The 27,811-nt window shown below is 42.9% G+C and overlaps 1 long non-coding RNA gene across 1 annotated transcript; it reads left to right on the forward strand.

Annotated features, from left to right (window-relative positions):
- The first annotated feature begins 837 nt into the window (after positions 1 to 837).
- LOC121542321 lies at positions 838 to 27,129 on the forward strand. Its single transcript, XR_005995884.2, has 3 exons — positions 838 to 988; positions 17,066 to 17,147; positions 26,221 to 27,129. It is a non-coding gene; the product is annotated as an uncharacterized LOC121542321 (long non-coding RNA).
- Positions 27,130 to 27,811: the final 682 nt, after the last annotated feature.

A 27,811-nucleotide genomic window follows, 5' to 3' on the forward strand; every position in this document is an offset into this window, starting at 1 on the left:
GGCAGACTGCTGTAGTCACTAGAATGAATAACACCTCTGGCAGACTGCTGTAGTCACTAGAATGATCAACACCTCTGGCAGACTGCTGTAGTCACTAGAATGATCAACACCTCATTCATGGTTCGCTGCTTATTCATTAACATGAGTAACTTCACATATCCACGTTTGCATAACCAACTACAGTCACCCTGGAGCGTGATATGAGGAGATTCTTACATACACATACACACACTCCATTATTTTGGTGGTTAAAGTCTGTATGTGAGAGGATTGTGAACTAAAAGACAGTGGAAGTCTGCATAAACACGAAGAGTCAGAGCTTCCTTGTTTCCCATGTCAAAATGAATGATGCTATAGCCTACTGTGTCTTAAGCCCAGAGTCTCCACTAAAGCTTTAAGGCATCTCTCTCTCTATCTCTCTCTCTCTCTCTCCTCCCTCTCTCTCTCCCCCCCTCCCACTCTCTCTCTCTCGCTCTTTCTCTCTCTTTCTTTACGATTCTTCTAATGTTAATTAGGGGGAAGCAGGACCTCCAATCAGTGCAAAGAAAAAGGAAGAGACCAATCCCAGTGCAGACAGAGGGATGAAGGGAAGGTATGGCTGGAGAGCTAGACTAGCCTAACCCTCCTCTCCTCATTCTCCCCCCACCCCCGCATCTTTCTCTCCTGGGTGGTACAACCTGGTAGATTACAAAACACCCCTCCCATGTGCCTCACTGCTCTCTGTACCAGGCTGGAGAGAGTGATCTGATTCTTCTGAAGTGCATGTCAGAGAGGAGGAGGAGAGAGAGAGGGAGGGAGGGAATGAACCAGGAAAAGAGAGAGAGAGAGAGAGGGGGCGAGAGAGAGAGAGAGAGAGAGAGAGAGAGAGAGAGAGAGAGAGAGAGAGAAGCCTCCGGTTGACTGCGCGTGGAGGTCTGCGGGAGCTCCAGGACCAGGAACCATCTCTAGCTGCGCCTGGCGTGTGTTCCACCTGCCGCTATCACAAGGGGTAAGTCTGAAGGGTGCTCACACACTCTGTCACACACACTGTCTGCATTTGTCTGTTCATTGTCCTGCTTCCCTCAGCTGCCGTAACTACCCAGACTCATACATAAATACACTCGGTGGTTTAGTGCCGAGCTTGACACACTCAGCTTGAACACACACAACACCTAATATGTCTTGTTTGAAACAAGGTAACAGATACAGCTGGACCATTTCAAATGGAGAGATCTGAGAAGAGACCGGCAAAACAGGCACTCCTTTTGGTTTCCATGGCATCACCTGAGTGTCAAAGTTGGACCTAGTCTTCTTAAGTTCTTCAATCTCTTCCTTACTTTTTCTTTGAGAAGAATGAGCATTGCTAAGAGCGAAACATGGCACTCTGATAGAGAGAGGAGCTTCCGCTGCATGTAATCAATTTCATATAGTTTCTAACATGCTGTCATGGAATCATTACGCTAAAACCCCTGTAGACAAAAGGTTGCTTGAAGTGCCCGGAGCAAAGAGGGATGTCTGTGTGTGTTCCATTTACATCACGTAATGGGATCAATGCTGAGAGACACACAGCCGCTGGTACACAATCAGCCTTTCATATCACACCAGTCTCCACATAGACACCTCACTCTGAAAATAGCCGGCCATTTAGCTGCACTGCCCAAAACCACTAAGCAAAGTCATTTTTCTCCGAGGCATGCAGGCACAGCACCATGTATGATGGGCCAGTGGGTTTTTATTTTTCTCCAGTAAAGACCAGAGAGGGGGGGGGGGGTGCAGTGGTCTGGAGGGACCGGAGGGATTGGTAGCAGGAGGACGAGTCACCCCTGGCATGTTCCACATCTGTAGCGGGAGGAGCGGGCACCCCTAACGTGTCCCTATTAGAGGCGGTCCTGTGTCTCTGTGGCTCAATTGATAGAGAATGGCGCTTGCAATGCCAGGATCGTGGGTTCGATTCCCGCTGGAGCCATACAAAAATCTATGCACGCCATGCATGACTGTAAGCCGCTTTGGATAAAAGCATCAGCCATATTGGACTGGTGGGATCGGTCATGGCCAATGTGACAATGGCAGCCAAATTAGAGAGTTGATGGGCCTTGACAGCTGACTGGTGGTGACTCCAGTGGTAGACAGTGATGGTAGGGGGGATGTGATGGAGAGGGGATGTGATGGAGAGAGGATGTGGTGGAGAGAGGATGTGGTGGAGAAAGGACGTGATGGAGAAGGGATGTGATGGAGAGAGGATGTGGTGGAGAGAGGATGTGGTGGAGAGAGGATGTGGTGGAGAGAGGATGTGGTGGAGAGGGGATGTGATGGAGAGAGGATGTGGTGGAGAGAGGACGTGATGGAGAAGGGATGTGATGGAAAGAGGATGTGATGGAGAGAGGATGTGGTGGAGAGAGGATGTGGTGGAGAGAGGATGTGATGGAGAGGGGATGTGATGGAGAGAGGATGTGATGGAGAAGGGATGTGATGGAAAGAGGATGTGATGGAGAGAGGATGTGGTGGAGAGAGGATGTGATGGAGAGGGGATGTGATGGAGAGGGGATGTGATGGAGAGAGGATGTGATGGAGAGAGGATGTGATGGAGGAGATGAGGATGAATTGGGAGTTGAGGATGTAACTCTAGATTGGATAGCTGTGCTGTGGCATGAACCTCCTTCTCTCCTGACACTGATTCTTGTAGGATTTGTCCTCAGCAGATTAATGTGTGTGTGTGTGTGTGTGTGTGTGTGTGTGTGTGTGTGTGTGTGTGTGTGTGTGTGTGTGTGTGTGTGTGTGTGTGTGTGTGTGTGTGTGTGTGTGTGTGTCTCTGTGTGTGTGCATGTACATGTGTGTGTCTGGATGTCTGTCACAGTCAGAGGGAGATCTCATTAGTTGGCTCAGGAGGAGCAGGTAGATGAGCCACCATGCAGCCCCGGCAGCTCCACCTCACAGGTTGCCCAGGAGGGGTTGTCTAGGAGGGGTTGCCTAGGAGGGGTTGCCTAGGAGGGGTGCCATATGTGACATTTGGAGCTCCTTCCTGTCTCCCTCTCTCTCCGATGTCTTTACACACACACATCTATCTCTCCTTCCCTTTGATCCATTCCTATTCATCTGAGAGGGAGATTGACTTTCTCAGACGTTTCTCCTGTCTAACCAACACCCACTCTTTTAGTATTTTATGTTAATTGCCCAGAGGGGGATGTATAAGGATATGGTGCTATTAGATGTTTTTAGTCCAGATACATTGGGTCAGTTGAGTTTTCAGGCCCTTAAGCCTTTAGTTATCCATTTTGATCAAAGGGAGTGGGAATTTGAATAGATATCAAAACCCACAGTCTACTAACTATTAAAAAAACGAATATCTGATTAAACAACAAATTACTAGATTATATAGCAACCCCTTACAGCTATGAACAATTACGAATACAAATGTATACACAGTAATCCACCATTAATCCATATGGATTATAGTGTCGGCCTGAGTAATAGAAGTGCCTTTATTTATTTTATATAGAGAGACAAATGAATTTAAACCAATATACGTATTACAGAACATGTAGACTCAACTTGATCAATCTGACATCGGAATCATCTGTCATTACTCCCCACTAACAAATGATATGACGTCCATGAAGAATTTATATTCATATGTTTGGCAAAAAAATCACTTAAACTAATATTATAATTCTGTACTAACGAGTACAGCAGATACTTTTATAGAATCCTATCGATAATGATTCTGTAGAGATAATGTGTAAGAACTCTTTGACTTGTAGTATTACTGTTTACCATAGTCCCCTTGTTTCTTCATTCTGCTGCCAGCGTACGTATGCATTTTTCTGACCAGATGGCTACATCCTAACAAAATGATATCCCATATCTCTGTGTTACCAGACTTGGGAATTCTAGACATAAATGTATATCTGAAAAGGGATACAAAAAATAAATTGTTCAAACGTCACATACAATTATCACAATTATTGAACGTTTACTGTAAGTAGATGAAATTCGACCTCACTTAAATGCTTCGTCATCCCTTTCATCTGCCCATAGCCTACGCACTGCAACAGATATTAGCCTCATACTTGCTATGCAGAGTTTGTCGTCGTAATATATTTATGTGCATAGTACTCAGCCATACATTCTGTGAAGTGCCTGGGCTAGCCGCTATATGCTTGAAAATCCTTGGGTGTGGTGGTGTTGCTCACGTTGTCTAGAGGACATTGGACAGTAGATTTACCACGCAAATAGCCATTGACATAACACATTGTAAGTGTATTATAATGCATTATAAAGGACATTATAAAGCATAATATGTATGTACTTCCTATAAAGTGTTATCACTGGACCTGTAGCCTTTTCCATACCCTAGGAGGCCTGTCTATGTACTGTCATGGTATGGCCATTCATTCATCAGGGAAATATGGCATTGTTGTTGTTTTTCAAATGCTGTTGTTTTTCAAATGCTGTTATTTTTCAAATGCTGTTATTTTTCAAATGCTGTTATTTTTCCTCACAATTTCTCTCTTGTTCATATGAGCGCTCATATATATAGTTAGACTGTCTTGTACACATTTGCATATAGGATTTGATTTACATTTGGAAAAAATATATATACAGAATATATAGAATATTTTGCTTGTTTTCAATAATGACCAATTTAGTTTTTTAGAAAACTGTGCTATCCAATTGCTGATGCAGATAGAACAATCTACATTGAAATTGGGAAGTAGACTGCGAGGTTAACTATTGCATTGTTGTGAATATATTTGAAATAATAATCTATGTGTCTGTGTTACACTTCATTCCACTGCTAAGGATATTTCACAAATACCTAGAGATTTAGATATGGTAATACAGTCAACCTTACATACTAGCCCACGGTAATAACAACCATATCCACTAATTACAGTTATTAGAATATAACACGCTGTATTATACTCCATTCCATGGCAAGGGTTTATAAAAACATATTTTTTTAGATATGGTAATACACTTAACCTTGCATACTAGCCCATGCAACGTATACGCAGAAGAATGCAACATAGACGTTGTAAGACGTGTTAGTGAGTGAGGAGCCAGTGTGGGGGGCGGTTGGTATGTTATGGTGGGGGTTCAAATCCTTTGTTCTCTCAGAGGGCATGTGTAACAAAGGCAGTTGGGAACTAATGAATTAGATTTTTAATGAGAGAGCTTCAACACTATTTATTTTGTCCCTGCCTTTCAGGGATTGCATGAACTAAAATACACACATGTTGTAAATTAGTATACATTGAAAATGGAGATATGACTCCTCAGCAAATAGTTATTACTAAATCCCACCGCATACATTTTATTAGTAGATTAGATACAAAATGGCGTAGATATGATCGTTTATATCTGTTTATTTTTACTGTCATCATCCTATAATAACATATATAGAGAGAGACATATCAAACATGTTCAGTAATTTGATTCTAATGGTCCCATTAATGAAATGGTACAAATATAACATGCAGTATACAACACATACATATTTATGGTTTACAAAATCATACAGAGTGAAATTAATAATAAAATAATAACTTTTCTAGTCTGTTAATTATCTGTAGGAGAATAGGAGATTTCACATTTGACATTTAATGAAAAAAGGTAAATAAAGGTTTCTATGCATTCCTTAGAATCTTTCCAACATAGCAATGTACAACATCAATGTTACTATACTTTGTGTGTGTGTGTGTGTGTGTGCGCGCACATGTGTGTTTGTGCATCTTCCGTATGTACAATACATCCCTCTATATTGCTCACTGCTAGAACATTTACATACAAGGACATTTAATGAAATACAAACTATTTTGATTGAGTACTGAAATCTGCAGCAACAGTTAAAAACACAAAAGGAGAATCAGTCGGTGGAGAAATATGGAGGTCTTTGTTAAGTACTAGTCTGCCTTTCTACCACTGCTAGCTGCTTGGAGATTTATCCCCAATCTGAATGGTCTGGGTACAAAGACTCTGCGTCCCAAATGACATCCTATTCCTTATATAGTACCCTACCACTACATAGGGAATAGGGTGCCATTTGGGACTCAGCCAGTGTGCATGCTCGCCGGCCCGGCTGTGTGGAGTCAGTGGACGGGGTGAAATCCCTCCAGTCAGCAGAAAGTGGTGGCGGCCAGGCTTGCCCTTCCCTTCCATGATGTCTCCCTCTTCTCTCCTCCATGTTAAAACAGCGAAGCTCCTATTCCTATATAATGGAACCATTAACATGTGTTAATAATGCAGCTGGGGTAAGTATCTGGAGTCGTGTGCTCCCCTAGGGGCTCGTAAAACAGATGTGGACTATATCATCTCTGCTGCCTTCTGATGGCTGTCGACCAGGACTTGGGGCTGGGGGGCTGGGGGTCGGGAAGGTTCCTGTTTGTTTTCGCTAGCAGCTAGCCCTCTGGTGAAACAGAAATACACACTTATACAGTAGTAATACACACACTCACTCCAAGCGCGCACACACATACACATGACATGCACGCAAAAACACACACACACACACACACACATACTTACAAACACACATTGACATACTATATACAAGCACACTCACTCTCACACACATCACATGTAGCCACACACACATCACATGATCATATGGGCTGTGAGGGAGAGTCTTTGTGTGGAGCACATACGCTGTGAGGGAGAGAGAGAGAGAGAGTGTATGCACAGGGTGGGATTCTGAGCGGTGATGGAGGAGAGGAGAGGAGGTTGCTGGGTGTAGACTGTTGCGCCAGCATATTTCCATCCATCCATCCTTCCATCGAGAGAGAGAGAGAGAGAGAGAGAGAGAGAGAGAGAGAGAGAGAGAGAGAGAGAGAGAGAGAGAGACACAGAGAGAAAGAGAGGGGGGAGAGAAAGAGAGAGAGAGACACAGAGCGAGAGACACAAAGAGAGAGAGAGAGACACAGAGAGAGAGACACAGAGAGAAAGAGAGAGAGACACAGAGATAGAGAGACACACAGAGAGAGAGAGACAGAGAGAGAGAGAGAGAGAGAGAGAGCGAGAGAGAGAGAGAGAGAGAGAGCAAGCTGTGTGTGTGGGAGAACAATGATGGGTTCTGTCTCATCTGCCTGTTCATATAGTGTGTCTACTCTCATGTTATGGTAAAGGAAGGTAAGACCCTTTTTATCTCTCTTTGTACTGGCTGTGGCTGATAGCACAGGGTTGCCGTTCGTAGTATTGACTATTTAGCCATCTTGTCCTTTATGGAAAGATTACATTTAATTGTTCTAATATTAATGTATTTTATTGTGATATTATTCACTAATTATGAGGTAATTTTTTCTGTGAACAAATACTGTCTTTATGTCTGAAAAAAAAAATCCATAGACATTTTAAATGGTTTTGATTGGGAAATATCAATTATATGATTCATGAGATTCTTAAGATTCATAAGATCTCAAGATTCGTCCATAAGATTATATTATTTTTGTTACGAGTTGATTCTCTAAGCTTGTTCTGACAACCTGTCTGACAGGGAGTCACATAGTCCAGTGAGCCATATGAGTGCAGTATGAAAAAAATGAAAAAATGTATGCACTCACTAAATGTAAGTCGCTCTGGATAAGAGCGTCTGCTAAATGACTAAAATGTAACATTTTCTGCCATCAAGTTATTCCATCAATGACTATTGCAATTTGTCATATGTCAATATGACATGCATATTGGCTGTGTGGGCTTCAACACATATTCAAAGAGGCATACCCTCAGTCCCAATTTGTTGAAGCATTTTAGAACAAGGTCCCCAAAGGAACCTCCATTCTTCATTGTCTTCCCACGCTTCCATAGCCCACTCATGGTAGTAAGTCAAATATGCTCCGGCACATTTCCATATCAAAGGTGCTATTACGGACCATAAATTCTCCATAATAATTTTTGTGCAGGCTAATATTAGCTGCCAGCAGTGGGTTAGGTGACATCTAAAGGGACAGAACAGAGGAGATGGTATGACAGAGTATGACAGAGTCAACGTGGAGTCATTTTCACATGCTTCACTGATCTGTGCAGACAGAGCAGGCAGACACCTCTCCTCACCTCGGCAGGGACAGGACAGGAAGAGTGATGAGTCTTTGGTTGACGTATACAGATGTAGAATCTTAATTTGAGACAGTTTGCTACAGCAGGAAAATAATCCTGCAGCAACAGGAAATGTTAATTATTATGTGGATTATAATTCATGGACATTTTTTAGGGGTTGATACACCTTTCGTAAGGGAAAATCAAGTCTGAAATGTCAACGTTGAAATTACAAACTTCAGAAGCATTTTTAAACCTCAAATACACTACAAGTTTTAAATGTCCTGCATTGCAGGAAAGCTCTCCAGCAAAAGGGTGATCAAATTAAGATCCTACATCAGTACACCAGTATTTCTCAAGTTATTTTTTACCACGGACTGGCATGCTCTGGTCCCTCTTGTGTCAGGGACCGATAAGCTGTGATTTTTCCTCCTTGACTAAATCAGGGATCAGCCAGCAACATCCCGCAGACCGGCACCGGCCCGTGGACCGAAGGTTGAGAAACACTGCTAAACAGTATATTACCATGAGGCTCAGACCTGTGGCCGTATGTATCAAGCGTCTTAGAGTAGAAGTACTCATCTAGGAGTATGTCCCTCCTGTCCATCTAATCTTATTCATTGTATTTTAAAAGGTAAAACTGATCTTAAATCAGAACTCCTCTGAGACGTTTGATATACGGCCCCTGCTATCTACTATCTAGAATACACTCTTAGAAAAAAAGGTGATATCTAGAACCTAAAAGGGTTCTTCGGCTGTCCCCATAGAATAACCCCTTTTGGTTCAATGTAGAACCCTTTTCACAAAGGGCTGTACCTGGAACCAAAAAGGGTTCTCCCTGGAACCAAAAAGGGTTCTCCCATGGGGAAAGAATCATTTTGGAACCCTTTTTTGTAAGAGTGTACCTCATGCTGTTTCTTACAGTAGGATAGGAAGCCTTTCATCATGACCGTCTCTGCTTAGTTAACCCCAGGTTTTCTGTCTGTGCCAGGCAGAGGTCAAGATCTGACTTTGCATTAAACAATCCTATCGTGGGGTGAATGTGAGATTGAATCCTCAACCGACTGAGCCTTAGTACACATCCCAAATGGCACCCTATTCCCTATATACTATATAGGGCTCTGGTCAAACATAGTGCACTATATAGGGAATAGGTGTCACACCCTGGTTCGGGGACTCATTATGTTGAACCAGGGTGTGTTCATTCTATGTTTTCGGTTTCTCTGGTGGGTGTTCTAGGTGGTTTATTTTCTATGTTTGCCGGTGTGACTCCCAATCAGAGGCAAACGAGTGTCAGCTGTCGGCTGTTTGTCTCTGATTGGGAGCCATATTTAATCTATCTGTTTTCCTTTCGGGTTGTGGGATTTTGTTCGTGTGTGTGCGTGTTGTACCACAGACGTCACGGATTCGTTGTTTGTTTTGCTCGTGTGAGTATTTAATAAATATACTATGTTCACTCGCAACGCTGCGCATTGGTCTCCTCCTTCAGACGATCGTGACAGAAAATCCCACCAAGACCAGACCAAGCAGCGTGTCCAGGAGCTGAAGGGCGATAATTGGAAACAGAGGAGCGAGAATTGGGCGAGAATGATGGAGGCCTGGTCCACGGGGAGGAGAGACCCCCCAGAAAATTTTTAGGGGGGGGCTCACGACGTCGGGGCAGCAGGTGTACGGGTTGGAGGAGTGCAGGAGGTTGGCAGATAGGGCCGCCAGGTTAAGGGGGCCACTGGTCACGAAGGGGAAGGAAGGTGTAGAGGCACGGCCAAGGGTACTGGGGTGTGTTACCAGTCCGGTCCGGCCCGTTCCTGATCCCCGTGTAGGGCCAGGGGTGTGTGTCCTCAGTGCGGTCCTGTCTGTTCCTGTTCCTCGCATGGAGCCTGTGGTGCGCGTCCCCAGCCCAGCCCGGCCTGTGCCTGCTCCCCGCACCAAGGATACGGTGCGCGTCGCCAGCCCGACCCGGCCTGTTCCGGCCACTCGCACCAGGGATACGGTGCGCGTCGCCAGCCCGACCCGGCCTGTTCCGGCCACTCGCACCAGGGATACGGTGCGCGTCGCCAGCCCGACCCGGCCTGTTCCGGCCACTCGCACCAGGGATACGGTGCGCGTCGCCAGCCCGACCCGGCCTGTTCCGGCCACTCGCACCAGGGATACGGTGCGCGTCGCCAGCCCGACCCGGCCTGTTCCGGCCACTCGCACCAGGGATACGGTGCGCGTCGCCAGCCCAGTCCGGCCCATCCAAGCTTCCCGCACCAAGTCTGTGGTGCGTCTCGTCAGCCCTGTCCGGCTCGTCCCTGCTCTCCGCACCAAGTCAGTGGTGTGCGTCGCCAGCCCATTCCGGTCCATTCCTGCTCCACGCACCAAGCCAGGGGGCGCGTGTCGTCAGTCCGGCTCCGGCCAGCGGGGGCTGAGACAGGACCAGGAGTACTTTGGGGGTTGGAGAGGAAGTGGGGATCAAGCCCGGAGCCGGAGCCGCCGCCGAGGAAGAATGCCCACCCAGCCCTCCCCTGTTTTGCTCGTATTTAGGCGCGGTCACAGTCCGCGCCTTTAGGGGGGGGTACTGTCACACCCTGGTTCGGGGACTCATTATGTTGAACCAGGGTGTGTTCATTCTATGTTTTCGGTTTCTCTGGTGGGTGTTCTAGGTGGTTTATTTTCTATGTTTGCCGGTGTGACTCCCAATCAGAGGCAAACGAGTGTCAGCTGTCGGCTGTTTGTCTCTGATTGGGAGCCATATTTAATCTATCTGTTTTCCTTTCGGGTTGTGGGATTTTGTTCGTGTGTGTGCGTGTTGTACCACAGACGTCACGGATTCGTTGTTTGTTTGTTTTGCTCGTGTGAGTATTTAATAAATATACTATGTTCACTCGCAACGCTGCGCATTGGTCTCCTGTTCTAGACGATCGTGACAATAGGGTGTCATTTGGGACGCAAGCTTAGACATCTCAGTATCAGATAGTGAATATCCGGAAAAGCGTATCGGTTGAGGTCAAGTAATTACTAATTTGTCACATGCTTCGTAAACAACAGCTGTAGACTAACAGTGAAATTGTTACTTATAGGCCCTTCCCACAATGCAGAGAGAAAAATATAGAAAAAAATTATAACACAAGGAATAAATACACAATGAATAACGTTAACTTGGCTATATACACGGGGTACCAGTACCGAGGTCATTGAGGTAGATATGTACATATACAGTTGAAGTCGGAAGTTTACATACACTTAGGTTGGAGTCATTAAAACTAGTTTTTCAAGCTTGTGGAAGGCTACCCGAAACGTTTGACCCAAGTTAAACAATTTAAAGGCAATGCTACCAAATACTAATTGAGTGTATGGAAACTTCTGACCCACTGGGAATGTGATGAAAGAAATAAAAGCTGAAATAAATAATTATCTCTACTATTATTATGACATTTCACATTCTTAAAATAAAGTGGTGATCCTAACTGACCTAAGACAGGGAATTATTACTAGGATTAAATGTCAGGAATTGTGAAAAACTGAGTTTAAATGTATTTGGCTAAGGTGTATGTAAACTTCAGACTTCAACTGTAGGTCGGGGTTAAGTGACCTAAAATTGGGGAATTGGGTTGAAAGAAATAATAGAAACTCTAAACACTTAAAATGTATTTCTTGGTGTTTAGCTGACCGTTGTGAGAACATTGTACAGTACATACGCTGTGGAGTATCAGTGAAGCAGTCTCCTCCTCAGTGACCATGTTATTCTAGAATGGTAATGCAGCAGTCTCCTCCTCAGTGACCATGTTAATCTAGAATAGTAGTGCAGCAGTTTCCTCCTGGAACAGTAGAACAGTAGTAGTTCATCCTTATCTGACCTCCCTCCAGTCCACTTCTCCATGGGAACGGCTCCCAGAGCATAGTTCCCAGTCCCCCTCTCAGCTAACACTGAAGGGGAGGTGGAAGGATACGGAAGGAGACGTTAGACCCTACATCCCCCTCTCAGCTAACACTGCAGGGGAGGTGGAAGGATACAGAAGGAGACATTACATTAGACCCTACATCCCCCTCTCAGCTAACACTGCAGGGGAGGTGGAAGGATACGGAAGGAGAAGTTAGACCCTACATCCCCCTCTCAGCTAACACTGCAGGGGAGGTGGAAGGATACAGAAGGAGAAGTTAGACCCTACATCCCCCTCTAAGCTAACACTGCAGGGGAGGTGGAAGGATACGGAAGAAGAAGTTAGACCCTACATCCCCCTCTCAGCTAACACTGCAGGGGAGGTGGAAGGATACGGAAGGAGACGTTAGACCCTACATCCCCCTCTCAGCTAACACTGCAGGGGAGGTGGAAGGATACGGAAGGAGAAGTTAGACCATACATCCCCCTCTCAGCTAACACTGCAGGGGAGGTGGAAGGATACGGAAGGATAAGTTAGACCCTATATCCCCCTCTCAGCTAACACTGCATGGGAGGTGGAAGGATACGGATGGAGAAGTTAGACCCTATATCCCCCTCTCAGCTAACACTGCAGGGGAGGTGGAAGGATACGGAAGGAGAAGTTAGACCCTACATCCCCCTCTCAGCTAACACTGCAACGGAGGTGGAAGGATACGGAAGGAGACGTTAGACCCTATATCCCCCTCTCAGCTAACACTGCAGGGGAGGTGGAAGGATACAGAAGGAGAAGTTAGACCCTACGTCCCCTATGGCCTAGAGAGCATGATCCACCCGCTGAAAGTAACTAAGCAACTGGAGACTGCAGGGAACTAACTGCAACAGACGTGTCTGCCACACCTGCCATTCTAGGGCTTTTAGATTTAGTTTTCTATTGGAAAATGACTGGGGTTCTTACTCTGAATGGTGTAGCATGGTGTAGTCTATGAATATACACTGCGTGACTCCCCAAGCACAGTCTGTCTAGTACAGGATTGTGTTATAAAATGACATTAAGGGTGAGTGGTGAACTACTAGGAGGGAGAGGAACAAAACTGCTTTGAGGATAATAAAATACAGGTTGCCCTCTCCTGACTGCTTCAATATGCTGTCTGTGTGATACCGTGATACCTCGTACAAAGACGCTGAAAGTATGAGGAAGACTTCTAAAAGTGAACCCATTGTCATGTTTAAAGGCAAGGTCAGGAGTGTGTCTGCTGTAGAATGGCCTTAGGATGCGTCCCAAATGGCAACCTATTTCCTACATAATTCCTTGGGCTTTAGTAGTGTACTAAATAGGAAATAGTGTTCCATTTGGAACGTAGTCTTAGTAAAAACTGATCTGGGGCCTGCTGTACTGTCATCCTCAGGGACTTTCTCACTGAATCCTTTAATGTGCTCCTTTTCAGACAATTTATTTTCTTTGTGATTCAGTAACCTTGGTGTTGCAGTCATGTTTGTTTGCTGTCCGAGGTCATGCTTGTTTCCGCTGCCACGTATAGATAGGAAATTAATCAAGAAACAATTACCCTGGCTGTTTCCTCTATGTACACACTAACACAATCAACAGGAGATTGGCTGGGGGACTGAGGCTATAAGAATGTGATACATTTGACACCTACAGGCCTTGTTCCATATTTTGAGAGGGGTATCTTTTCAATGAGATGACAAGCTTTCTGCCGGAATCTGTCGTAAATGGATTTCACACTCAAGTCCTCTCAACAGGGGATTTGCTGCTGCCGGGCAAGTGAGAAAAATTCTGCCACAAAATGTCAGCGATTTCCATGCCGCCATTTGAGCCGTCTCCTATGTGGTGGGGTGGTACCAGGCAGTTTATTTATATTAGACCTGTTATTTATCACACCATACTAGTATTTAAAGAAACCAAAAGACATTCATGTTTTAGTACGAAGAAAACGTTTGGTTGTGAAAACCCCAAATCTGGCCTTTTTTTTATACTGCTAAGTTATTAGCTCTAAATTTAATCCACCCCACTTTCTGCTTAGCTTCTGCTTACTCCCCCACTCAGAGAGAGAGAGAGAGAGAGAGAGAGAGAGAGAGAGAGAGAGAGAGAGAGAGAGAGATTGTGCTTTAATTCCTCGCTGAGGATGGCAGGTATGTTAACGGAAGATAAAAAGAGACAGTAATTGAGTGACAAGAGCTCGCTATGGGTTTTATCTACAGGAGTTGGTGTGGGGGTGCGTTAGGAAACTTAAGAAACACACACACTCACATACACACCCCTTTCTCTCTTCTCCTTGCTAATTTTCACCTTATTAAGTGAAGTGTATTCACTATGTAAAACCTGGCAGATAGAAGTCATATACCGTAACATACAAGATAAGCGCCAACCACATTTGCAAGAAACACTTACTGTAAAAAATATTTACCGCAAATCCATAGACATGCTCACACCTGACCATTGAAAAGCATATGCAATAGAGGTAGACAAAAACTCTGTTTTTTTTTGCACACATTTCAAATGTTATACTCAAACTACAACGAAGCATGTTTCATATCGATTGCCTTATAGTTTCACAGTATTTATCTGACGGTGTAAGGAAAAGACATAGCTACAACACATAGCTACTGTGTAAAACCAGAGGAACCATCAGAGGTGTTCAGTGTCCACACAGCTGTATCCTTTCATTAGTGGAGCACACAAAGACAGAAGCCATTTTGACTGGACCCGGGAGCTTTGTCACATTTCTATTTCAATCCATGTTTTAGACTGCCCTAATTCTGTAACCTCGTTTTGTTTTAAAGCTTATTATATGTGTATTTTCAGGTTAGGGTGTTCTACGTAAAATCATTGTTTGTCCAGCAGCGTATTGTTTGAGAGACAATGAGGGAGCGTTAAGAATAGACTGGGATTGAATTCAACTTCAACTGTCATTACTGTCACATTGAATCAGGTGATGGAAGACAGACACTATACTGGATGTGTCTGACTGTCATTACAGTCACAATGAATCAGGTGATGGAAGACAGACACTATACTGGATGTGTCTGACTGTCATTACATGGGAATGTAAAGAAGTTGTTGCTCCTGAGAGTAATGCCTGTTTTGCGTGAATCCATGTTTGGAAAGTTGTGAGAAGCGATAGCGAGCTAACGTTAGCTAGCTAGCGGCGAACTATTGGCCGGAAGTGCTTAACCGGAAGTCCCCCACCAAAAAACCGTAAACAGACTCCGCCCATATTTCAGTAGAAAATTAGGTGAAAACAGTGTCTATAATTCCTACAGTACGCCTTGTGAATATTTCCTTATTGAATCCAAGTTCGAGATTCAATATTTATGCAATTCTCGTACTTTATATATGATACATTTTATTGTAAATATGTAGCAACATAATCTAGGACAGTAGAAAGAGGGGAAAGGACCTCCCTTGTACATTTGGGAAAAATTTAAAATGATAAAACATATTACTCCTGGAGGGAGTTGAGCCATGCTGACTATACACTATACTACACTATACTACACTATACTACACTGTACTACACTATACTATATTACACTATACTATACTATTATGATACTATACCATACTACGCTATACTATACTACACTATACTACATTACACTATAATATGCTACGCTATACTACACTACACTACACTACACTACACTACACTACACTATACTACACTATACTACACTATACTACACTATACTACACTAGACTACACTATACTACACCATGCTACACTATACTACACTATACTACACCATACTACACCATACTACACTATACCACAGTATAATATACTGCACTATAATACACTATACTACACTATAGTACTATACTACACTATACTATTATACTATTACTATGCTATACTACACTACACTATACTACACTATACTACACTATACTACACTATACTACACTATACTACACTATACTATAATACACTACATTATACTGTACTACAGTATACTACAGTATACTATACTGCACCATACTGTACTATACTACACTATACTATACTACACTCTACATTTTACATTTTTGTCATTATACTACACTATACTATAATGCACTATACTACACTGTACTATACTATTACTATACTACACTATACTACACTATACCACACTATACTTGACGATACTACACTATACTACAGTATACTACACTATACTACACCATACTAACCTATACTATACTATACTATGCTATACTATAATATTGCTATACTATTACTATACTACACTACAGTACACTATACTATTTTATACTATACTATGTTATACTATATGTCCTATGGACCTACTGAACCACAGAGCCGATCATCTACTACACATGAGAGGGAAATCATTCAGACTCCATTTTGTTAGCTTTCATCCTTTAATCAATGAGTCAACTAATAAACAATCACGCCCCAACAAGCCTGGACTAGATTGGTCCAAGCAGCAGTAGAAGCAGCAGAGGACTATTTCACCCCAATCAATGGCCATAATCATAGGACCTACATCTGATAGAGAGCAGTCTGTGGACGCATGATTAATGACCCTATTATCAGCCAGGCAGGGTAGAGCGGAGCGGGCCGCATCACCACCCTGCCTGCCTACTGCCTAGCTGTCTACTGCCTACCTGTCTACTGCCTGCCTGCCTACTGCCTGCCTGCCTACTGCCTGCCTACTGCCTACCTGTCTACTGCCTGCCTACTGCCTAGCTGCCTACTGCCTACCTGTCTACTGCCTGCCTACTGCCTAGCTGTCTACTGCCTACCTGTCTACTGCCTGCCTACTGCCTAGCTGTCTACTGCCTACCTGTCTACTGCCTGCCTGTCTACTGCCTGGGAGAGGATAGGCACTGAGAGTCCTCACTGTGTCCTCACCTCCCTCCACTGTCTGAAAAGAGAGGAAGGGTAGACGGCTGCTTTAGAACAATACTACTAGATATATTAGACCAGTATTTGACTTATTTGTAGGTCTCAGTTTGATTGATACTGATACATACAAGATGAGTACAACGAATACATTCAGATTTCAGGTTTAAGACAATACAGGTTTAAAACATGTGTGTGTGCGTGTGCGTGTACATGAGTGCATGTGTGTTTGTTAAATGGTTCTATGTACATCACAATGATGCCTTCACACAACAGAACAGAGATATTTATGCACATGACAAAAATATCTGTCTTCTTCTTTTTACAGGCTGCAGGGCTTTCACCACAACTGAATGATGTGCTGTCCTGACGTCTCTCTCAAAGCCAGGAGGACTGAGGTGGCGTCAGAGGTATGTATGCCATCTTTCTAACACCCCTGCTGTTCTCACTATAGAATGATATGTCTACAGTTCTAAGGCCATTAGGGATCGGAATGAATTTGCATTAAAGGTGCTGGGACTTCTTTCTCTTTCTAATGGCCAAACTCGGTTTGAGAATGCATGGCAAGTCAATCCTACAGTAAATTGCCCTTCTGCTTCATGAAATCTATGGTAGTAATTTATTGTGTCTAGGAGTTTATAATTTAAGCAAGTTGTAGCAGCAAAATAAAAGGTTCCAGAATATATCCTTTTATCATACAAATGTATTCAAAGATATTGTTGCAGAGAAGTGTGTATCAATCATTATGTATTTTCCATCACAATAGTAATTATTTCAATTCATTACATTTTGCTGTAAAACTTGCAACAAAGGCTAAAAAGAGCTACTTCATCATACCTACATTTCACAGTAAAATATATAAACAATTTTAAAGACAAACCTATTTGAATCAATGTAATGAACCTGATTGATTGCTGCGTACTAGTGAACCAACCTTTTTGTTTTTTACTGTAATGTGTGTGAGAAGAAGATAACATGTTCCAATAATTTGATGCCAATTAAGTCAAGGTCATCTCCATTTCACTGTTATCTACTGCATTTATTTCAGCCTCACTTGTTTAAACTGGAGTCGCTTAACACGACTGATGACCGACACAACGACCTATAGAAAAAAATACATTGGAAATTACATTTCCTCTCTCCCAAACAACACTGTTTGCTGGTGAAGTTTACTACAGCTAAAACAAATTTGTAGTCGAAATAGAATGATGGAGTCAAATTCAAAATGCTAAAATGTAGATAGATGTATCCTATACCATTAAAATGTTGACAGACATTTCCATGTTCTACTTTTTCCACAGACAAAGTTCTAATTCTGTCAAAGGGGAGAAACAATATTCAAGATCATATCCTACAGAAACATATTTATTTATATAAACTTCACATATGAGTAAACATTAGTAGGCCTATGTTCAAAATCACTATTGTGAGAAGGCTCGACTGGGATAGGGATCAATTACAAGTGACCAATAATAGACAGCGGATGGGCTTATGAAAATGTCTTTAATTTTCAGCCTCTGCCTCCCTGTCTCTTCACTGTAGCTCGGTGGGTAATGGGGCTGGTCGTGTGTTCATTGTGTGGACTTGTTAGAGTAGAGTAGAAGGGTAGGCTGGCCCTGCTAATCTGCCTATTCAGCAGCACCACGCTGCCTTTCACTCTGCTTAATTCCCTCAGCGGCTTGGCAGCTCTCCTATATTCAAGTTTAACTGGTGAAATAAACCAAACAGTCCTTTATAGCCCCAGGGGAAATCATTGTATCAGTCCACAATCCACATAGATATTTTTAACTAGATCTACAAAGGCATAATTGGTTATCAAAAACAGTGAAACCCAGGCATGTGTCTGCATGGGACAGTATATCTTTGTGGAGTTCATAAATACACCATATAGTAATTCTTTGATTTTGTGCTATAGTTATTCTAGATTAATATTGATTGCCCATCATATTTAAGTTATGACTGAAATAATTATATGTGAAATATGCTATCCAATTCCATGTCTTTCATAGGTACCTGTATGAAATGTGATTTTTATGTCATTGAGTTGCAAATGAATTTATGTCATGTGAAAAGTGCCGACCCTGTTATGTAAAACATTGAAGATGTTGAATATAATAGTATTTGTTTATCTATTTGTTTATTTGGATCCCCATTAGCTTTTGCAAAAGCAGCAGCTACTCTTCCTAGGGTCCACAATGATAATATTTTGTTATAATGGTCTAATTAGTAGCTGGTAATTCCTCTCCCTTGTGTTGTTCTGGTACTGTAGCAAATATAACAAGAGCACATCCTCACGTTCCCCAATAAGGAAAAGGACATATTCTGCTTTATTACGGATTCTATCATGATGTTAATGTGACCACGTAACTACTTTCACAGTATAGCCTGAAGGTGGTCGCGTTGGATTCAAGTATTTTTGAAAGGAGGAGAAATGTGTTGCGTTTCAGACAGCAGAAGGGTACCAAGTTCTTGTGAAACAAATTAAGAAAAGCAATCCTTTAATGGAATTAGTAATGCGCTACCGTCGGCTCTCCGTTTTATAAATGACGTCTCAATTTAGGAGAGAAATATTTTGCACAGCTAGCTGGGGGGAGAAGAGATGGTGTTGAAGGAAGAGAGAAGTCACACGTTTATTTACTCTCTCTTGATATAAATAATAATATGCCATTTAGCAGACGCTTTTATCCAAAGCGACTTACAGTCATGCGTGCATTTTTTTTTTTGTGTATGGGTGGTCCCGGGGATCGAACCCACTACCTTGGCGTTACAAGCGCCGTGCTCTACCAGCTGAGCTACAGAGGACCACAATATCCTGTAATGACATTCATCCTTCCTGTTTTAATCAAGGCACCAGGTATTCACATATACAGTATCTGTCCTCAGATCAATAGTACAGGCTCTGATCAATGGCTTTTACTTGTTGGTTATTTGATAAGATATGATGGTGTTTTTGCAGAGTTCAGTGCAGACCATAGCATTATAGTGGATTATGGTGTCATGTGGGATGCAGACATAACATTTAAGTCATCTTCAACCTCCCTGAATGCTATTAGCACTGTGTACTACTTCAATCATTGGCATGTAGTGGCCTAGTGCTTTAGTCTGTCTAGACGCACTGTTTACCCCTACTAGCATCTGTCTATTAACCACATGAACTGGCCTGCCTTCCACTGTTTACCACTACTAGCATCTATTAACCACATGAACTGGCCTGCCTTCCACTGTTTACCCCTACTAGCATCTGTCTATTAACCACATGAACTGGCCTGCCTTCCACTGTTTACCACTACTAGCGTCTATTAACCACATGAACTGGCCTGCCTTCCACTGTTTACCCCTACTAGCATCTATTAACCACATGAACTGGCCTGCCTTCCACTGTTTACCCCTACTAGCATCTATTAACCACATGAACTGGCCTGCCTTCCACTGTTTACCCCTACTAGCATCTATTAACCACATTAACTGGCCTGCCTTCCACTGTTTACCCCTACTAGCATCTATTAACCACATGAACGGGCCTGCCTTCCACTGTTTACCCCTACTAGCATCTATTAACCACATGAACTGGCCTGCCTTCCACTGTTTACCCCTACTAGCATCTATTAACCACATGAACTGGCCTGCCTTCCACTGTTTACCCCTACTAGCATCTATTAACCACATGAACTGGCCTGCCTTCCACTGTTTACCCCTACTAGCATCTATTAACCACATGAACTGGCCTGCCTTCCACTGTTTACCCCTACTAGCATCTATTAACCACATGAACTGGTCTGCCTTCCACTGTTTACCCCTACTAGCATCTATTAACCACATGAACTGGCCTGCCTTCCTTTGTTTACCACTACTAGCATCTATTAACCACATAAACTGCCTTCCACTGTTTACCCCTACTAGCATCTATTAACCACACAAATTGCCTTCCACTGTTTACCCCATACTCCTATAAAGCCAAGGTGGCTCAGGGGTATGTCTGTCTGTCTGTTATTCTGTCTGTCTGTCTGTCTGTCTGTCTGTCTGTCTGTCTGTCTGTCTTTCTGTGGAGAACAGCTGGCTGTTTCCTTCACCAGTGCTGCAGTGCCACGCCTGCTAAACACTCAGTGAAATAGCACCACAGTGGAGGAGCAGGCAGCCGTATACATACATACAACACCCTCTGCAGCTGTAGCACAAACAAGGCTCCTTATACTGTTCAATGCTACTGCCTGTTGGGATGTTGCCTGGCATGTTACAGATGCCAATGGACTATATTGGATATGTATAAAATCTGTCCATAATGTTATCGTATCAGAGAGGAATGAGGGAGAAGGATGGAGGACAGAGCTCCAGAGAGGACTGTCTGTCAATGTTAGCCATGTGTTCTGTGGCTGTCTAGGAAGCACAATATAATCAGATGTGTGTGTGTGTGTGTGTCCCACAGAGTAACTGATGAATCCATGCAGAAACATCCAGACCAGTGGCTCGATCATCACACACACTTCTCTGTTCTCCCCATAGTTTAATGAGCAGACTGCCTTCTCTGTTCTCCCTATAGTTTAATGAGCAGACTGCCTTCTCTGTTCTCCCTATAGTTTAATGAGCAGACTGCCTTCTCTGTTCTCCCTATAGTTTAATGAGCAGACTGCCTTCTCTGTTCTCCCTATAGTTTAATGAGCAGACTGCCTTCTCTGTTCTCCTTATAGTTTAATGAGCAGACTGCCTTCTCTGTTCTCCCTATAGTTTAATGAGCAGACTGCCTTCTCTGTTCTCCCTATAGTTTAATGAGCAGACTGCCTTCTCTGTTCTCCCTATAGTTTAATGAGCAGACTGCTTTCTCTGTTTTCCCTATAGTTTAATGAGCAGACTGCCTTCTCTGTTCTCCCTATAGTTTAATGAGCAGACTGCCTTCTCTGTTCTCTCTATAGCTTAATGAGCAGACTGCCTTCCACCGACAGATAGGAACCTCCCTTAAACACTCTCATTACTCATTACATCTCCTTCCTTCTCTCTCTCTCTCTCTCTCATTTAATTTCAGTTTAGGAGTGAAACATGAAAGCAAATGTTGATCTTTCCGATGCCGAGTTAAGGAAGGAAAGAAATATACTGACATACTGAAATAGTGTTGTTTTAAGGTAGGCTTATAGGAAGGTTGTTGTATATAAGGGATATGTCAATCAGTCCATTCTGCAGGATTGACAGGCTGTGGGAAGGCTGATGAGATGGTGCCTTTCTGTCACCTGGGCTGTTCCTCACAGCTGCTGCCTCCATGATTAGAGGACTCGATATTTCCCCTTCTGTATAGCATGCCAAAACAAGGTTCTGTTGAATTTGTTTGGGCTTTTTCTCAAAGTATTTGGAAATGGAAATCCATAGGAAAGGCAAAACCATTTCAGATTGATTAGGATGATACGTTTCCCATAATACAGGTGATATTATCAGTGAGAGGAATTTCCACATTCATAGTCCCCTGTAGCTCAGCTGGTAGAGCATGGCGCTTGCAACGCCAGGGTTGTGGGTTCGTTTCCCACGGGGGGCCAGTATAAAAATGTATGCACTCACTAACTGTAAGTCGCTCTGGATAAGAGTGTCTGCTAAATGACTAAAATGTAATAGAATTCGATACTAACTGTGCAATCTTACAGATTTGCAGATGTTATTATTAGATACAATACCATCGACATGTCCCCTATTTCCTGAATGCTGTATCACACATCAGCCAGTTTGTGCTAAAATGAAAAACCCACAGACACAGCCAGGGATGCCAAGCCCTCAGAAAGAGATTAATTACCAAGACGGTGATGATGCCAGTGTCTTATTTCTGGGTGTACAGTATATAATTGATCTTCCAGGAGGGCTGAAGGTTCCATTAGGAAACAAATGGTTGCTTTCATCCAGTAAGCAAGTCTCAAAGTCTCTCTCTCCATTCTGCAGGCTAAGCACAGCTGTCTGGAAGGACCGTGAGGGATGGGCTCGTCCATCAGCACAAAGCCAGGCCACAGGGAGGGAAATGTGGCCCGAGGTGGGAGGATGGGTGGGGTAGGCTGGGCTTGTCTGGAGACACAGGGGACACACTGCACACGGTCTGGTCGGGCACCAGGATCATTTAGAAGGGAGTTTTAATTACTGTGAGAAGCCATTAATGCTAACTAATGCCTGCGTTTAGGAAATAGCCCAAGCAAGACAATGAACAAGTCCTTAATTGCTTGTCAAAGGGTCTTCACTCTAAGGAAGGTCTCCTATTTTTTTCTCTCGAATGGGCATTATTTTTATTTCTCTCTTTTACACCTCAAATGACTGGTTTAGCCCTTACACATGGACACCTGTACTGGTACTGTGCCACGCTACAGTATATCATTATGGGTTCTGTAAGACACTTTTCTTAGCTTGTGAGTGGGATAAGTATCTTCGCCTTGAGAATGTATTGATCCTGAATTTCTCCAAGGGGAATTCAGGTGCTTATGACCACATTGGAACAGTGAGAGGTAGATTAATCATTTCAAAGGTTTCTGCTAAGCAAATATTGTAATGATTGGGTGATACACAAAATGAATTGTCAAGGAGGCATGTTGCTGTGCCGACGGGACTCCCCCATAATGGAATCATATCATGGAATCCACTGAATGGAAAACAGCACAGCACAGAGGACATGACAGCTCTGAATGTAGATTACATAGAGATCTGATGAAAAGGAAATAGATTTGTTCAGACAATGTGGCGGTGTCAGAAATAGTGACATAGCTTGTGTCTGGTGGCCCCTTTTGTATGAAATGATGCTTGGCTTGGCTGTTGTTTGGGAAATGATCATATTTTATATGAGAATAACTGGAATAAATACTCAATCTTCTTTGTTCTCAGCTGGAACCTTAGCTCTGGTCCAGGGCATTAAGTGCAGCTTTCTGATGCTGAGCCTTCAGCAAGTTGGACGTAACGCTCTGGACCAGAGCTACTGGAAACTATGGTCAATTCTGGCCACTTCCAGAACTTGAGAAAATCTAAATCAGGTCATTAAGTACCACCCCCCAAAAAAAGCAATTTTGAAAGGCTTATTTGTCTTTACCTTGTCTATACAGAAATTGCTGTATGTCTGTAAACAGGCCTGTCCAAAATAACTTCTCACACTGTGGTCCTCTGTAGCTCAGCTGGTAGAGCACGGCGCTTGTAACGCCAAGGTAGTGGGTTCGATCCCCGGGACCACCCATACACAAAAATGTATGCACGCGTGACTGTAAGTCGCTTTGGATAAAAGCGTCTGCTAAATGGCATTTTATTATTATATTATGGTGCAGTTCAGATGTAACTGTTTTCATTGTTGCCTTGACAGAAAGTAGTCGGAGCAGACATGCACAGTACTGAGGCGTGTGGTGGCTGCCTTTTTTTCGGAACAGGGGAGAGCGTTTCTGCCTATTAAGCACACTGACATTCTTTGTCTGAAGGACACTGGCCATCGTCCAAAAGCTGGGCGCCCAAGCCCTTTAATTTTAAACCATAAAGAAGTTCTTGGCACAAAAGCCCTTATGTGGGCTTTGTCACAATTAGATTAACCAGAAAGGGCAACAGAGCGGATAGAACAGGATCAGGCAGAAAGGTATTGCTGGGATAGTATGCTGTGTGACAAGTTCAACTGTGGAGGAATTAGTTGGACTTGACCCTCCAGTGATGGAGTATGTCCAGGGGAGAGGACAAACTGCAGATTAATAGAGTCACACTACATCTAACAGTGGTAAAGGTGTTTGGCCCCCAAACCATGGCAGCTTCAATTGCAGCTACCTACCGGTATCTCTCTCTCTCTCTCTCTCTCTCTCTCTCTCTGTGAGACCATTAGTATGCTCTTCTCACTTACAAGTGTATTTTGATGGCTTTTAGAGTGAGTTTCATATTAAAATGTCAACCATGTTTTCACAAAATGGCATCCATTGATGAGGAACATGGAATGTATCTGTTGATGGTTAAGAGCAAAGCAGCTTTGTTTGAGTTTGTGCCTGTCTATCAAAAAGATATTGAGTTGTATGGTGGGATGGAATTGAAGTCAGAGCAACAATATATCAATCACTGTGGTCACTTTGCCCTTTTAAGATGTCCCTCGACCTGCCCAATCTGTGTCCCAAATGGCACCCTACTCCCTATATAGTGCACTACTTTTGACCAGAACCATAGGAGCCCTACTACATAGGGTGCCATTTGGAACATAGCCTCAATCTTTATGCACAGTCACTGAGGCAGCAGCCAATATGAACCATTGTTTTACTGCTCTGGCTCCACCCTGGCAGTTACAGTTAAGTATGACCTCAGCACCTCTTTCCTCTTTCTAACCTCTGTCACACAGCGTGGTGCCAGACAGGCTGCAGAGGCTTACCTCCTTTCACAGAGTTGGCTGAGATGGTGGAGCTATGATTCACAAGATGTTTTCTCTCTCCAGTACGCCCTCCCGTCTGTCTCTCTCTCTCTGCATAACAACCAGGCCAGTTAGTCAGACCTTCCTCTGGGAATCATTAAATTAGCACAGACAAAAAAGCTTATCCAAATCTCACTCTAATGGGTCTGCGGCATTGTTGGATGATGTCTCTCACTCTCATTTCCTGTGTAGCATAACCTCCTTCATCGTTAAAGTTGCACTCAATAATAATAATAAATAAAAATAACACTCCAGTCTCCTTTTCACCTCATTTATCTCCTGATTTACTTAACAAAAGGTACATCTCAATAGGTGGTCCAGGTATCATGACATGGCACAAATGGAGGGAGGCTTTCCTCTTCTGTTCTCTATTGCTCCTGTATTGTTCCCGCAAGCAAGGGGGGAGGCCGATGACATCAGAGGGCACCATCAGACCAACTCCTTGAATAGCCTACTCCTTGAAGTTTGCAGTTGTGTCTAAAAAACTACATTTTGCGCCAAACATATGTGTGTGTACATGACTGTATTTATACGCGGGATATTGTTTTTCAATAGGAAAAGTTCCAAAATAGCAGGAGTGCGTCTTTAATTGAGTAACATTTCTCTAGTTGGATTTCTAAACTTCCTCATCTCACTCTAAATAAAATATACATTTGCATATTATGTGATCATTTGACTTGTCTACCCCATCCCAAACCCAGTGTAAACAGAGTTGGATAGAGAACTACAGCCATGGTCCTCAGTTATTCTCAGCTCCATCTATCTCTGCCTTGACCTCAATACACTTCCAGACTCTAAAGTAGAAAACTCTGCTGCACTATGCATGTTGTAACAGTATCTGCCACATCTGAAGACCGCCCCTAATTTAAATGATCCTACACACACCCAGTAGTACACTCTAGATGTTTAGAAGTATTTATTGTTTAGACATTGTATTTGTAGCCATGTTAGCAGTTTATTAAAGTGGTGATACGGTCTAACTTAAACTGAATGGCACTGAATAGGGATTAGAGATTACTGTAATAATGACTGTAATACTGACTGTAATAATGAATGTAATACTGATGAATAGATGAATAATGACGCTGTTGTTTTTATCTGACTTCCAGATTCTCTCTGGATCAGCCCCTGAGAGCTGTAGAATCCATCCAGGAGGATGCATGGCCTCAGGAGGGCCTCAGGAGGGCCTCAGGAGGAGCAGCTCTAGACAGCTCTGATTTCTGGTGGGGCGGGACAGCTGGTGTTGTGAATCAGGCCGCTATAGTGCCAGGCACGGCTTCTTCCCAACACCAGGGTCACACCCCACTGTCCGCAGCTCCCTCGCCGGCAGCAAGGCACAGCATCAGATCACAGGAGGACAGATCAAAACGCATGCAGAGACTGGTGGAGAATGAGTGTCTTTCAAAAACAGACTAGTCGAGGCTAATTAAAAATAAACTCATTATCTCACTGTGTGTCTGGGGCATAACAGGAGCATTTGAGCATGGGTCAGAAACATAACCACCATTGTTTAATTCTCAATTGTGATTCAAGTAGAGTTGTATTGTACTGACTTGACCTATGGCTGCTTCTGCATGTCTGCACGCTAGGAATATTATTCAACATCAATGGACTATCAGAGCATAAGACAGTAAAACTAGAGCGAGGACAGTGCCTCTCTAAACAAGTGTGATGGGAATAGCATTAATTTAATAATAAATCATAGTGAAATGTGTTACTGTTGATATAAAAGCATGACAAATGAAAGGCTGGGTGTATTCCATTGTCTGGGATAAAATTGAAAATGGATTTTGATGTTAGTCTCAGTCTTAGTATCGGTACACTTTGGTGGCGTCTCTTTGTGTGCTGCTTTTATTTCGTAATTAACTCATCAAAGGATTTTTTATTTTGTTATTCGTTACAGAACAAATTGTTTTTTCATTGTGTGGTGGTAGCTTGTGAAAGTGTTTAATACAATTGTGAATTCGTTTTTGTATCATTATTTCAATAATAAAGTAGGATACATCTGAACAACTACAGCTATGTATCTTGTCATTTATATTATAATTTTTGCTAATAATTAGAGTATTTTATTGTGTAATATTATTTCCATTCAGACTGAACGATATATTGGAAATTAATCGTATACCTCATACACTAATTTAATCATAAATTAAATACAGGTAAATATAGAGTTGAAGTTCCCATGCATTAGAATTTCCCCATTCCTCCCCCAAAGACCTGCAAGTATGTACAGTGGGGAAAAAAAGTATTTAGTCAGCCACCAATTGTGCAAGTTCTCCCACTTAAAAAGATGAGAGAGGCCTGTAATTTTCATCATAGGTACACGTCAACTATGACAGACAAAATGAGAAAAAAAAATCCAGAAAATCACATTGTAGGATTTTTTATGAATTTATTGGCATATGATGGTGGAAAATAAGTATTTGGTCAATAACAAAAGTTTCTCAATACTTTGTTATATACCCTTTGTTGGCAATGACACAGGTCAAACGTTTTCTGTAAGTCTTCACAAGGTTTTCACACACTGTTGCTGGTATTTTGGCCCATTCCTCCATGCAGATCTCCTCTAGAGCAGTGATGTTTTGGGGCTGTCGCTGGGCAACACAGACTTTCAACTCCCTCCAAAGATTTTCTATGGGGTTGAGATCTGGAGACTGGCTAGGCCACTCCAGGACCTTGAAATGCTTCTTACGAAGC

Source organism: Coregonus clupeaformis, chromosome 2 (genome assembly GCF_020615455.1).
Source record: "Coregonus clupeaformis isolate EN_2021a chromosome 2, ASM2061545v1, whole genome shotgun sequence".
Classification (NCBI taxonomy): domain Eukaryota; kingdom Metazoa; phylum Chordata; class Actinopteri; order Salmoniformes; family Salmonidae; genus Coregonus; species Coregonus clupeaformis.